This window comes from Sylvia atricapilla, chromosome 1, assembly GCF_009819655.1.
Source record: "Sylvia atricapilla isolate bSylAtr1 chromosome 1, bSylAtr1.pri, whole genome shotgun sequence".
NCBI lineage: Eukaryota > Metazoa > Chordata > Aves > Passeriformes > Sylviidae > Sylvia > Sylvia atricapilla.
The window spans coordinates 126,105,213-126,121,075 of record NC_089140.1 but is presented as its reverse complement, the minus strand read 5'-3'; the positions used below and the strand labels follow the sequence as shown (position 1 = coordinate 126,121,075).

The 15,863-nt window shown below is 39.4% G+C and overlaps 1 long non-coding RNA gene across 1 annotated transcript; it reads right to left on the bottom strand.

The window, feature by feature from the left end:
• Positions 1–3,430: 3,430 nt before the first annotated feature.
• On the bottom strand, positions 3,431–13,672 carry LOC136369849 (uncharacterized). The gene is made up of 2 exons (XR_010745072.1): positions 11,985–13,672; positions 3,431–3,726 (listed from the first exon to the last, which is right to left on the bottom strand). It is a non-coding gene; the product is annotated as an uncharacterized lncRNA (long non-coding RNA).
• Positions 13,673–15,863: the final 2,191 nt, after the last annotated feature.

Genomic DNA, 15,863 nt, shown 5'->3' with positions numbered 1-15,863 from the left:
GGCCCTGTGCTCTTTAACAATTTCATGACTATCCCGGATGCAGAACTGGAAGTGACACTGACCAAGACTGCAGATACAAAACTGGGAGTTGTTGACTCCCTCAAAGGCAGGGAGGCCCTGCAGAGAGACCTCAGTAAATCAGAGGGCTGGGCAATCACCAGTCATGTGAAGTTCAACAAGGGAAAGTGCCGGATTCTGCCGCTGGGATGGGGGAACCCTGGATGTAGAGATAAACTGGGGAATAAGACACTGGAAAGTAGTGCAAGGGAAAGGGAGGTCCTGGTTGATGGAAAGTTGAATGTGAGTCAGCAGCGCCCTGGCAGCCAGGAGGGCAAACACTGTCCTGGAGGGCATCAGGCACAGCAACTTGTCAGGCCCTTGAAAAGAACAAGTTTTCAGAATCCCTGAAACCTGCTGTGTTTATGTCAGGTCTTCTATAGGTCAGCTGCATGTGTATATGTGCTTCCCTCATCTCTACTGTGAAAAGCATGCACCAGAACTTCCTATTCCCAGAAATGGATAGATTGAATTTTCTGACACCTTTACCTGCAAAATCAGAAAAATTCTGCCTCTTGTGCGTTACTAACAGGAGGCCCTCATGTCATTCTTCCCCAAATTTCAAACCTTAGGAATAGTCTATCCCACAAGATCCAGATGGGAAGGTAATTGTCATTATCCATTCCAATGACAGTGTAATTGCTTTCTTTATGTCTTTGTGCTGTAAAAGTGAAGAGAGAATGGCCAAGACAGAAAGTCTTGGCTTGTCCTTCTGAATTCCTCAGGAAGGAAAGCCAGACTTACAATCATGATTTACCAGTGATATATCGTATTATTTGCTCATTTTACTGCTTAAAAAAGTGGCCATCGAGTCTATATATTTTTTCGTTTCAAAATACATAGTTCAAAGTCATGATATGTTAAAATTTAGGTGGCCTAAGCTAAACATTAGTTCAAAAAATGTTCCATGCCTTGTTCTCTGATTTGTGTCTTCTGGTTTGTATAGTAGATAACACAAAACACAACTGATCACATTGATTATCTCTATATTCTTAAACTCAAGAGGATTTCTGCCACAGGAATGACAACCAAGAAATTTCAACAAGAAAACTCTTCCAAGCAAGTGTTAAACATATGTCTCATGAAGGATTATCAATCCAGAAGGATATTCCCATGTTGTCAATAAACTTTAAGCTGGGAATTATTATCCAGACTACACAGACAGTACCTTAACTAGGAAAATTAATTTTGGTGGGTTTGCATTATTAGTTCTTGATGTTTGCATGATAACAAGACTCTTTATAAACCCTTTTGTTAACTGCTTCATGAAGTGAGTGATAATATTCCAGTATATATTTATCTTCTTTCATACCACCTGTCTTCTAAGATTTTTTTTCAAGACAGGAAAAAACCCCACAAGAACTCAGAGAAATGTATTTGAAAAGTAGTTTCTAATCTAGCTTCTTAAGTGCACTTCTAAGTCCCACTACATACAGACAGATATTAGCAGAGTATCTTTTTGTTTGTATTTTTGTAAAATATCCATGGAGATATGCACGCTGAATGTAACACAACAGCAAGGCCACAGTGGTGTTATTCTGCTGAAAGAATTTACTTGGAGTTCTAAGTGACTATCAGGGAAAAAATCTTATTAAAAGTACTTGTAAAAGTGTCTTTTACAATGGAAATATTTATCAGTTTCTACTGAAAAAGAAATAATATACCTCCAGCAATGCAATGCTTGTCGAAAAATTGTTACCATGAAACTGCACAGGCCTAAAAGCAAATAAAAATCTCTGTGGCTTGGCTTACAGAGCCATGCAAGGCAAAAGAATGTACAAGGCACACTTGTACTCTCTGTGCCTCTATGAGGTGATAGCCTAACAGGAAAGAGACTTCTTAGGAGTCGTGTTCAAAAGGAGCAAGAATGCTCTTGACCCTTGACTGCTATCATCCCCATTACCCCATGGCCAAGCTGAAGTGACTATTATACATTGGTAAGAGCTGGCTTGGGAAAAAACTCTCCTCAGATAGCTCAGTAATACAGGGATTTGGTAAATTCTTGTCTGTAATCATGTCCATATTTACATGATGCTCCCAGAGGTGAGTACAGTGGGCTCAGGAGTTACAGATGTGGAAGGGGCTGTGCAAGTGATAGAGAAGGGGCCTGGTATTGGGGCAGTGGCTCAGCAGGGAAGAGCAAAGACTGGTCCGCACTGAGAGGCTGGAAAGTGAAAGTCCTCCAGTGTGGATATTCTTTCTCTACACATGCTGCTCTTCCTGTTGAGGTCCGTCAACTTCCAATGGGTTAGGCATGACCTACAGATTGGTTTACTACTCTGCCTTGAAAGTGAACTTTCTGGTCATTAAAAACATGTTTTTAGCAGAGTGTAGGATCAGATGGAGTGGGGAAGTTCATCTGTGTTAGACAGTGTGCCTTGAGGTTGTTCACACAATGGGAGAGCATTTGAAGGAGATAGCTCAGACCACAACTTACCTCCCCCATTAATTCTGACTGACCTCTCTCCATATTAGAGGTGTTCCTCAATGAAACTGATGATCAAAGTGGATTTGGGGAAAAAAAAAATTGGACTTTTTATTAAACATTAAGCCGTTTTTGTCTTGGAAATCCCTATTAATTGCTTATCCTAAACATACATGCTTTTCTCAGGGATACTGGTCCCCTTCCCCATATCAGACTGTGAACTTTCTTTAACCCAGCCCTTCCCATTCACTAAAATGTCTCTTTGACCTGAGCTGTAAAGCAGTTGACCTTCCCACCTCCACCTCCCTCATTCATATGCACTTCTTCCAGGATATTTACATGACACAGACCATCTTTATGGACGAATATAAAGAGCAGTCAGAATTAAGTACCTAATAACAATGCCTCTGTTTTAAAAGCCCTCAACCTCTGAAAAGTATTATTATAGTTTGTGTAATATACGATATTGCGGAGCACCTCTGGCTCTCCAAATGAGGGTCACAGGGAACTGGGACAGCCATTTTTATCTCTGCATAGGTGAAAACTTCGGAGTGAAAATATGCAGGTTTGTAAAGTAAGTAAAGTAGGTAAAGTAGATAAAGTATCCTCTGTGCTTGTATTCTGAAAGCTTTGTCCCTTGGTACAATAAAGAAGCCAAAGAGACTATAATTACACTTAGTTTCCTCACGGTGTCTCCAGATGAAGAGGCATGGACACGGTGCAAATCTGTCTTCTGAGCCAGAGGCACATCTTGCAGTTCTATGTCATGACAAGCTTAATGGACCTCTAATACTCCCTGCTGCTTTTGGAAAGGTTTTTATTCCTTCACTGTCATATAACCTTTGGACAAACACTACTTCTAAAAGAAAGTCTCAAAATGTCTGTTTTGTGAGTGAAATGCACTTTGCACAGACATAAATAGCAGCAAATATACAATAGGAGAGAAGACTACTTAAACACATTTTATTTTGAGCAATAAGAAATTTGTTGCTACCAGTCACCATAAAAATACGCATCTTTCCTATGTCTTACACAGAAAAAACTATGGCATGAAATAGGCCTGCAAATGGCATTAGTTCTTCTCTTGGCATCTGATATTTGGTGCCACCATATGTTGATCCTGCATGCTGAGATTTTTTTCCTTCATCTAATATTACCATCTAATATTCCCCCACAGCTGGTTTTGTAGAAGATGAGATCTTAATGCAGTGGCTGCTTGCATTTGTCCTGCCAGGCTCTGCTTGCTGCAACGGAATCATTATACATCTCATTAAATAGTCAAGGTCAAACCAGCAGCTAAGATCTCTTGCATGTGGTTTTCTGTGGGTGGCTAAATAAATGAAGATTTCAATAAATATTTGATGTCTTCTGAGAGATGAGAAGTAGCTTTCTTTGTTCTTACAGAAGGTCCTTGGCTAATACTGATTTTTAAGGAAACAGCCAGCCTGCAATGTGTGTTGAAAGGGAATTTTCTAGGATCCTGAAGCTACAATATTGGCAGACCTTCATGTAAGGATAATGTCTGTGCTCATGTGATTCATAGTGCCTGATGCATGAATTTAGCTGGCATGGCTGAGCATCAGTTCCTGTTAGAGCTTGTATCTAAGTATCATAGATATCCTGTTAGAGCTTGTATCTGAGTAATACCTGCGGAGAGCAGCAGACCTCTCTCCAATTAAAATCCTGCAAAGGCACGTTCATGGTTAGGACATTCCCCTTCTGTCCTCTAAGGTACCAAGAGGTCAGTTACTTGTGAAATCCCTTGAGGGAATTTTGAAATAGCAGAGACATAGCAAACTCATCTCTTTGCAGCCAGTGACACACTTTTATCTGAGTAAAGCCACTGTGGCCATGCCTGAGGAGTGATTCTGGCAGGAATCTTGTCATATATTATGGTTTCTTGTTATATTTCCCAGCGGAATTAATTGTTGGGTGACAAAAACCTGGAGCTTTTTGGGACTGTCTGGATGTACGTGTTGAATGAACCACGGGTCAAGGAAGTGAACGGTCACTAACAGAGTGACTTGGATTTTTTTAGGGGAGTGTTCCTTCACTCTTCCCTTCTCCAAAATGCTTTGTCAAGTCTCACAAGTCTAATTGATCTCAAAGATCAGCACGTTTTAACCATGTCAAAGCACGGCCCTGGTCCAGGATCTGGATCAGAGATTAGTTAATTTATATTGTGTGATCAGTTATGCAACAAAGCTGTCAGACATCTGCTTCTGTTCTCCCTGATAGCCAGTGGAAAACTATGGCTCATACTGTGCATGTGAGAGGCTCAGGTAGAATAAGTCTCTGGGAAATAAATAACTTCTCTTTCACCCTCCCCAGCCCCCAGAGACAATGGCTGTAGAGAATCTGTTCACTGGCAGATTAGCTCAGGATAGCTGTCTTTAGGATGTAAATGTTCTGCATTTCAAAACAGCACAAAAGAACTTAGTTGGATTGTGAGGCTGAACTTTGTAGAGACTGCCTGAAGGAGATAATAGGCTTCCTGAGATCAATAAAAAGAATTAAAACTTGGCACTGGGACCCCAAAAGCATAACTAATGCTTGTCATGTCTAATACATATGACAAAATTTCAAAATATTTGAGGCATATTTATACAAATGCCCATTACATCAGGAGTCTAAAAAACAAATGTAATGAACAACACTAGAAAAACTTGTATTTGTTTAATGTCCTTTCTCTTTGTTCAAGCTGAAGTCTGTAAGACTGTTCAATTCTTTCCCTGACTATTCCATTTCTAGGAGTAAAACAGTAGAAGTTTGTGCTGATTTACATAAGATTTACAACTATATGATGACCAACTGTAGACTAGATGGGCATGCACATCTTCTTTTAGGTGCTAAATCAAAGAAGAAAAGTTGCATTGACAGTATCACGAAATGTAGGTATGCAGTAACTGTCAGTTTTAGTAAAAGAATAGAATAATATGAGTGTTATTCTCTTGAAAATTGCAATAGCAGTTGTGTTCCATTCTGAAGCTGAATATAATCCCTGTCATTAAAACACTGCAGCTCTCTCTCCCTCCCGTGACTAGCAGTTTTTTACTCCAAAAAACCACAGAGTCAGTGTCTCAGTCCCCATTGTGGCATATCCCATATTAGCTTCTGAAAATATTGCGTGTCTGTACCTCCATCTGGCAAAACCAGAATGAAATATATGCACAATCAAACAAGTAGGTACTTCCAGAATGTTATGGATAAAGGTATTGCAGTAAATTCACAGTAATCCATCAACTGATGCTTTTTTATAACCAGACCAAAATGGCTCCAAGGGTTTTATATTCATTCATTTTGCTCAAAATCAGACAATCCTCTTTGTTTGAAGCATCCAGAGAATATTTTTTTTCTTGTTCTTAAAACAGGTGAAAGCATTACGATCATTACAGAGCTAAATGCCTGGACTAATAAAACGTCCCACACATTTAGCCCCTATGTCATGTGTTCTGTTTTGGAATTTTACTTGCAAAAATATTGACAGAGAAAAAGAAACTTATGAATTAAGTTTCATTCACTATTACATTTTGCTACTGTGAGTAAAGCTGCTGTACCTTAAAATAGTGGTTTCTACAGTTACTAGTTCAAACAATCATTTTCACCACTGCTGCACGTGAAAGATAAACAGAGAATAATCCAGGCAAATTCAGGCTGGTTGACTTTGTATTACTTGGACTAGTTTTGGGTTTGGGGCTTTTTTCTGTAGCAAAATGAAGCAAATCCTTGGTGATATACCTGAGTTTTTTTAATGATTTCTGCAGTAATCTATTCCTGAAAATTGCCACTAGACTCCATATCTCAGAGACTGAGTGAACTGAAGTTGTTGCACCGCCTCCCTGGTGTGTAGGTTGGAAGAAAACCTGTCTGCAGAAAGGAGGCTGAATCACAAGTAGTACCAGGCAGCCTGCAACAGACCTTTAAAAACGAGACGTCTTGTACCATTTGCCAAACAGTGGGGAAAGTGTGAAGATGACTGAGATGATTCAAAGCCCTTTTAAAAGCCCTCACATGCCTCATCATGTTCAATTTTACAGAGAGTAATTTACTCCCACCACAACATTTTGCTACATTCAAATGAAAACCTGGAAACTGGTGTTAAGTTAGTGTAGTACTAGTGGAAGGTACTAGACCTCAGCTTCACTCTCTGTGGGGTCTGAATGGGGTTCTGGGGGAAAGAGCAGTGTAAGAAATGGATTTTATGTTCACTGCAAGAAAGCAGGAGCTGGACCTCTCTGTGTGTTCATGCAGGGTGAGGACATGAGTGAGGACATGAGTCTATTTACTCTAATGAATTCCTGATCGGAATCTCAGGCCCCATTCCACCTCAGGCCACACATGAACTAATGTTGAATGCTGTTAAAGATATTGGTCTATAGTGATAATAAAGAGACTTCAATGCAGTAAGATGAGAACAAAAAAAAAAAAAAAGGAGTTTACTGTCTGGGCACCAAATAATATTTTTTGTCTCCTTAGTCTTTTTATATTTTTGTTGGATTTAAGTTAGCAAATTTCAGCACAGGCTACAAAACTCCACAGCTCTTGACCAAACTCCAGGGCAGCAATTATTCCAGCTCATGCATTTTCTAAAAGATAAGACAAGAACTACAGAAAAAAAGAAGTTACTTCCTTTTATACTGAATTTCCAATTTTGTTATCAGCTCAACAGAGTGGCAATGTACTGCTATGTGGTTTTAAAAGAGATTTCCTACTTGAGTCTATGGCTACCTCTTAAAAATTGACAGCATAATAACTTCATTTTTATGTTCATTTTTGGTTTTGGGGATAAATACCTTAAAGTAGTGGGAAATTGTTGAAAGTTAGTATCCTGATAGTGTTTTATCTTCATATTCAAAAAGAATAATCTTGGTGTAGAAAATTTCCTGCCAGTTACCATTAGAAAGTACTCGTGTTACTGACATATTTTTTTCTCTAGTTTGCTCCTCTGTGCATGGTTTGCTGTATTCAAGAGCTTTCATGGTATAACTGACATATTTAGACATTTCTATTTGTCTCTCCCTAATGTATGCTGGTTTTTTATTGCTTTCTATGTGGTGATAATGAAACCACGGCCTAGCCCATAATAAATCCAGGTGAGGAAGATAAAACTGAAAAGAAAAAAGACATAAGATGCATATTATCCCTTTAAAATCATTAAATGCCAAGCTTTCTTCAACACATGTTTAAAGATGAACATTTAAAATATTTTTGGCATAAGAATTGATTGACACTGTAATAGAGTCCCAATTAGAACAAGCCATGCAGTTTGAATAGATAAAATATGAATGACTGAGTTTTCATTGGGCGTTGCAAATCTGTTGGAGAAATCTTGAGTTTTATCCAGATAGAGGGATAAAGAACATAACTTGTGACATTTCATTTCTGTGAAATGAAACAAAGAGAAAATAAACAGTGACAGAAGACTTGCTGGTGCACGGTTACAGCTGCTGGTGTCCATAGTGTGCAGCACTTATCAGAGACCATGGTTGCTTCAGTTCCAGGGTCTATCTTTACTTGTTATAAGTAATCACAAAGTCACCCATCATCTTCTTGCACAGCACCTGATTATGTGCCATATAACAAAAGAAGTGGTTCTTATGCTTACACCGTCTGGTTGATATTTGTCTTGTGGTTATTTTGCCATCAATGAACTTTCCACAGATATTCTCTATCCAGAACAACTAAGAACAAAATCTCAGGTAAATATACTCCTAGCTGCCATCGCCTTGGGAAACAGGTTTGAACTACCTGCAGGATAGAATTTTTTCCCTTTTTTTTTTTTTTTTTTTTTTTTTTTTTTTTTTTTTTTTTTTATGCTGTGGTTGTAGGAGGAGATTTAACAAAGTTGTCTGGATTTAAGACTCACAGATGACCAGAGAAAACAGGTGGAGAAATGCACAGCAAAGAATGTTGTCAGACATTGTTGACAGCACAGCTTCTATCAGAACACCAGAAGGATTCAGAGCAGTCACAGAGCTGCAGCCATAAAATGGATTTGAAGGTGTATAAATTTCCAGGACCACATTTTAAAGCTCAAACTCACAGAAAGCCACTAATGGCCCTCTCTGAAGAAACTCTGTAGCACTGGTTTAGTTTATGGTCATGAGAAAAAAGCTTTACTTTCCTTTTGTGTGTAAAAAGCCCCTGCAGAACTGGGGGAAGGGATAAATAAAGGACCTTTAATTGAGACATGGGAACAGAGGTAGACAGGCTCTAATTTGGTCGTAGCATTTTTATCTGGTGAAATTCCATTACTACAAAATCTCATGGTATGCCAGTTTTTTGCTGTTAAATCTATTTTTATTAACATGGAAAATGAAATAATCTCAGGGCTCTGGAGTAATCTGCCCAGTGTTTCACATACACGTGGAATATTTTCAGTTTTGCTGAAAGAAAAATAATATGTGCTTTTCTGGAACACTTTCTTGCCTAGCTCCTTTCTGCAGTGATTAATTACAGTTGCATTTCAGTCCCTTGGAACAGAAGGTTTCTAGCAGAAACACTGCACAGTATGCCACTTTTTTCAGCTCTGCATATCCAGACTGGGCTTGTTGCAGCAGGTTTTGCATACATCTCGAAACGCCTTGCAAGAGCTGAGGCCGTTGAGGATATTTTCAACCTTGTAAGTCTGTGGAGATCTTGCATCACAGCCTTCCTGAGGCTGGTGGTATGTGCAGCAGCCTGCAGGAGGAAAGCTCCACTGTGCAGGGCTGTGTGAGCACAGGCTGCATGGCTGGTGGTGCCACTGTCTCACCCAGATTCCCTCGACTGCTTCCAAGGGTTGAGAGCCCTCATTCTCTCAAGCACATCTCTATTGCTCTTCCAATCAGTGGCTCATTTCTTACTGCTGGGAAGTAAAAATAGTCTCTTTAGTTAATGTGTGAGCCTTGGGGTTTTTTATGACTGTCCAGAGGATGACTTCGAGGATCACTTTTATTTCTGTGTTTGCTTTTATTTTCCCCATTGTAAAATGCAGGTAATAGTTCCAAATGCTTTGCTTTTAGCCACACTGCTGTACAAAGCACCAAAGAAATTCAGTTGGACGCAAAACCAGAAAACCACAGGAGAATCCTAATCTGCTAACCACAGGAAAGGAGCCAGTTGCCATAACTCAGCCGCTGAGTAGGTTATCACTGTATTATTTTCTTGTCAAAGTGTGTCACTGTTTCACAGTGCCCTGGTTACCCCAGGCTCTGTATTTTTAAGACATAGAGCATACAACGGGAATCTACACTCAGAATAAGTCGTAGTGTAGACCAACGTAGTGTGGTCCTAGCTAAGGAAGGAGGTAAGTGATGGTGGATATGGAACTTGAGAAACTGAGGGCTGTGTGACTCTTGAATGTGCAGGGAGGCAATCATCAGTGGTTGAACAAATTGTGCACATACATTTCAGTGACTGAAGGACCAAGGCATTCAGAAACACCTGAAAAGTGTGGTGATTATCTGTCTCCTGAACACAGCACCGCCCTGCCAGAACCTTGGCATACATAGTCAGCTTTAGGTATGCCTCAGCAAGTTTTCCCTGCTAAAGCAAAAGGAACATGCTGAAGGGTTTTCAGACTTCAGGAAGAACTGGTATCTTTATGGTGTCACTGCAGGTTGTGTGTTTTCCCTTCATGACATTTTGCAATGCTGCCAAAATTCACAAACCATTTATTCTTGAAAAAGAATACGTCTAAGAACCACTTCTTAAAAGTAGATTGTCATTCTTCCCTATCTTAAAGAAAATATTATTAGGATTAAAAAGAATGATGTCCGAATCTTCTTTTTATATTTGATCAGTTTTCTCTGTTTGCATTTACTTTTATGCTTTCAGCATGCAGAACAATATAGGTCAAAATCCTCTTACTGATCTCTGTGAATACACACTAAGAATACTGGGGCTCCACGGAGGCATAAATATCTGTCTGTCTACACTGCATTGCAGAAATAACAGGTTTAGCCAGTTTTCCTTTTTCTTTCATTATTTTCTAGCTTCTACTTTCATGATAGCATAAGTTTTAAGAAAATGCTAGATCTTAGCTGGCGGAACAAACAGACAACAAGTTATGAAACTGGATGGAAGAAGTGCAATAACTTTTTTAGAAACCCATAATTAGCTAGGTCACAAGATAGGCATAGAGCATGTACCTAATTCTGTCAACACCCTGCTACCATACAGTTAGGCTCTCAAAGTTATTCCTGAATCATTCATTAAATGCAGATTAGACTTGCTGTCTTACCTAATCAAGCTTGCAGGCACTGAATCTCCTAAGAGTCTGGTGTGATTAGCTGGGAATGCAACGACTAGGAGTGATGGCTGCCTATGTCAGACCTACTTTTTTCCTGTCTCCCTGTCCCTCTTGGGCAGTTAGTTTCATTTGAGTCCCTGAAACATCTTCTAATAAAGCTTTTTTTCAACCCTAGTGGGAATCTCTAATTCCTTTAAGCAACCATAAGCAAATCTGTGGTGTCTGAAATATACAGTATGTTTTACTGGAGCAGACATATGATCCAGTTTTTCCCTGTTATGAGTAGTGAACACTTGAAAAGGTACAGTTTTGATCAAAGCGAAAAGGGTTGAAATAAAATATGAAGTGACTACTTCCTAAGTAAAAAATATTTGATCGGCTTGATGAGGATTTTTTGTTTTGGGTGATAATTGGTGTATTGCTTTTCTATTTCATATCTACTCTAAGAAAAACGGTCCCTGAATGACAAAAAGAAACTTTTCCAAAGGTTTCTATTGCTGAGAACATAACATGCTGAAGAGGGGGAGGGGGCAGATTTTCCTTCTCATGAATTAGGATTGACATTTATCATGCAGTCAGATATATTACAGTAGTTAGATATGAGGCCTAAGGTCTAAAAAACGATTTTTCATATACGTTGTTTTTATCACATAACTTTATTAAACATAGTATGGTCATTGATGACAAACCAGGTCAATTTCTCTGACATTATTCCTAAAAATGAAAATAATTTCAATTCTCCCCAAGTTTAGATTTTTTTCCTGTTTCCTATTTTTCTTTCTGAAAGGCAAAGGTACTTTCCAAGTCCCTTCTCCTTAACCTAGATATCTGCTCAGTTTCAATATCCTCTGAGAAATAGTAACAGATTTTCATAGGGGAATGATCTGAAACTTCCCTTTACCTGGAGACTTCACAAGGATTATATAAATAGATGAGAATAGAATTTTACTCAACAGAAATTAGGAGCTGGATCCTGCAAGTCACTTATGAGCATGCTCAGATTTCTTCACAAGAACAGTCCCAACAGCCTAGCTCACCCCCATTCCTCCATCCTACCCCCTTTCTAGTATTCCTCAGGATACATCCCTAAACTGAAAGGACCAGGACACCTGACCTTTCAAGTATGCAGCCTCCTACCTCTACTATTAATGGAAGGAGAATGGCCCTTGCTGTGCAATGGGTGTGGGAAACCAATTAAACTTCAATTAATGGATAGGATTACTCATGTAAGTGATTAGTCACATCAGAGTTTTCATGATCAAGCCTTACCTTCTGGTGTTTCTTCCCCCATACACTTGATGATGTGACAAATTCTTCTCCAGGGAGAGAGAACCTCAGGAAATGCAGAGCAGAAGGTGACATTTACAAACTCACAGCAGAGGAATTTTACTCATTCCGGGACTACTGCATTTTGTATCTGTAGGCATTATCATTAATTGAACACTTGTTTATGTTTCTAAAAAAATATTAAAGTACTTTGATTTTAAAATGCAGTCTCTGGGTGTGACTTCTATTACTAGTCAAGAAAAGTAATTGAAAGCCTGATGCACTTCTACAGAGAGTAGGAGGAAATTATGTTTACCACCCTCTTTTAAGCTGATCTGCAAAATGCTGTCCTTTTAAATGTCTCCCAATAACAGATTCAGAGTGAGAATGATATATTTTCAAGCCTTGTTTTTTCTCTTTTGTTCCAGCAAAATGCTGCTTTTTTTTCTTTACTACTTCTACCTTCCTTCTTGAAGCATGATTATTAATCACTAAAACAACCAAAACACATGCTTAGTGCAAGTATCCAGGGGTATTTAGGTATTGATTTTGATTCAAGGAATATATTATTGAAGACTGTCATTTGAGAATAACCCAATTAGGCTATTTATAGTAACTTTTGAGATAACTTTTTATACAGCTAATAAAGTGGTGAAGAGATGCAACATCCAAATTACAGCATCCTGCATCACCTGATGTATCAGCCTATTAAATATACTCACATTCCTTTTCTTGAATCAAGCTCAAGTCAGCTGACTGAAGAGGGATTTAAGCAAAGGAAAGAGGAAGCTCTTTCCTAACCTTGGAGTAATTCCAATGAATTATTTTGCTGCTACACAGTTTCGCAAACCCAGGATCTTTGTACATCTTTCCTCTGCTTTGGAAGGGATTCTCCATTTCCCAGCTTAGGTGAACTGGACTCCTGAAGGCCCAGCTGTGGAACAGAAAGCGAAAGAATATCCCATGAGATTACACCAGCCTGCTTTTCACTCTGTAAGCTATCGTGGCACAGGATGAGCAAACAGGATCCTTCAATGGTTAAAGGCTCCAGTTTTTACACTGATGAACTCTGCAGGTTCACCAGAGTGAGGGTCCTAAGACTTTGGGCTTCCCAAAACAGAAGCAAGATCAATACTTTGCAGTGAATTTTCCAAGTCTTTGACCACTGAGTAATATTACAAACCTCATTAAATGCTATTCCTTAGGAAAACGAGTTAAGATGCACCTTTTACTTGTTTATTGCACATGGTATCAATGCACTACTTCACTCTTTCAGGGTGTGAATTCAAGAGAGCAGTGACTGCCTCTATGCATAGACAGAATGTCTCACACCATGCAAGATTATAAAGACAAGGCTTATGTATTGTCTTTTTCCAAATGACCTGAGGGTATTTTTTTTACTGTTTAACACACTGGAGTGCACTGATATCCTCACTGGACAAAGCTGACTAATTGGGGATTAGGAGCAGCACAGCAACTCCATGTTAGCACCAAGCCTGCTGAGCATCTGCGTCCATCAGCTCAGGCAACAGAGGTCTGTTGCTTTGAGCTCTGAACAAAGTGAGCATTCTGGAGAGCTCCTTGTTAGGGTGAATGTGAGAATCACTGCACTGCAACCCACACTGGGCTGGGGATGTACCCAAACCAAATGGCTTTGGTTTGTGGCTTGGATTAAAAAAAAAAAAAAAAAAAAAAAAAAAAAAGTGAAATGTGGTCTAAAATTAGTTAGGGATCCCTGAAAAGTTTTGTGCATTTGCCTTTAGGAAGCTGGTGGCTGGAGAGCCTCATGGCCTGAGTGAACCATCGATGGCATCAAGGCAGCGCAGCTGTTTACCATCACATAGAAAGAGGAAGTGCACAGCAGTGAAATATCCAGTTCCCACATAGACTTAAAATATACCAAACACTGAGTGTAAGCAACTGTCAGCAGGTGCTACATGAATGTATGGGGTGCTGTGGTTTGGAAGAGGAAGTGGTGGATGTTAGGGGGCCCATGGGAGAGTTTCAATAAAGCTACTGCTTGTACTTTCGTCAGTCCTTGTTTCTATGGTACTCGATTTGACACAGCTGTTGCTTGCACGGCTTTTCTTTGAAGAGTTAGAAAATCCTAAAACTGTCATTTTGTGAGTGACACTCTTCTATAAACTATCTGGACTTCTATAAATATTGCTGACTCCATGCAGGGCATCATTAATCTTATCTTCCAGGGAACATCTCTAATCACAGTTCTACCCGCCCATGCCAATCTAGGACACATCCAAGCCTTAGAAATAGCAGTGAAAAAATCATAAAATGTTCTAACACATGGAGTTGGCAGACAAGTGCCAGACAAGATCACAAACTGTGCAAAATGAACAGTTTGCAAATGAATGTGCTTCCCTCTTTCTCCCCATCCAAGTGCTGGCTGAGCATCCTATGATGATTTCAAATTAATGCACTAGCCCATTTTTGTCCCCTTCTATGTGAATTTCCCTTTAATAAAGCTGCCCACTTGACAGTAACACAATTACATGCACTGAAACATCTTTGGTTTCATGACCAAAGTGGTCTCTTAATTTACATTATGAATTCAGCAACAGTTTTCCAGTTAAAACAGGATGACATTAGAATGGCTAAGTCTGCTGTGCAGCAACTCAAGACCTAATTACAAACTCTTCATATGAGCAAGTAGTAAATAAGAATAAAGGTCAGAAAGAAGAGCTGAATGCTTCTGTTCACCATTATCTTAACTGAACTCACCACTCAGGAAATGAATCATGAATGCCAGGGAAATTGTTTTCTTTATTTCCAGTTAGGACTTTATACATGTCTCCCTTGGAAAAGGTTATCCATCCATTGCACTAGCATCTAACTGTAAAGGGTGAATTTGTGGTAAGTTCATGTATTACTTTATGCCGGAGAGGGGCTGGAAATGGGTTTTATTGTGAGGATTTTGAGGTGTGGTTCTGTAATTTGGCTTACTTACAGAAAAAGAAAAAAGATCAGTGTTCCCTAGTAGACCACACAGGTAAGACATACTACAGGTTCTTCCTGTACCCAAAAATGTGACCTAAGAACACCAGCTTGCGCTGTCTGGCTGAATACAGAAGTATTTCATCCTCAGCAAAGGCAAACATATGGCATTGGCAACATTCCAGGTAAACAGATTCACACAAACAAGATGATAAATACATGGCTGATGTTGATTGTCTCTGCTCTTAGCCATTATATATGGAGCAACCTTGAAGTATGATGGAATATAAGATATGAATCACTTCATTGCAGCAGTGGCTAGAACCTCAAGGGCATTTCCAGGTTTTTGCCCCAGACAATTATTTGACACGCTCTGTCATTTACCAGCTGGGATAATTTTTCAACTCAAGTACCAACGAGATTACCTCTCCTCAGGCAGTCTTACTGCCTAGTATTCAGGGTATCATAGTTGGCAAGGAATGGGTTTAGAATACTAAGATCTAGTGCTCTTACATTTTATTTACTTTAGGAGTAATTTTTTTAATCATTCTTAGAAGACATTCACGGTCCTCAGCAACATGCTCTTGATGGCCCAGCATGAACAGAAGCAATGGACCAGGTGACCCCCATAGATCTCATCCAACCTCAGTCATTCTGTGATTCTGTACTTCCTCTTAGCTTGCTTCAGCAGCTTTAAGCCACAATAAATTGGATCTGTAATTCCCATTATGGAGGTGTAGCCCCTCTTGCATTGTTTAGGAAGAATGCATAGCACTCAGGCCTGGGGGTGATGCTTAGAGTCAGAAAGCTACTCAAACCACTCAACATGAACTTGAATCCAACAGTACTGTCATTGTAGCAAGAGACAAGCTTGTAGCTTACCCTTGTAGCTCCAAGAAAAAAAAAATATTGAACTTAGAACAAAATAAC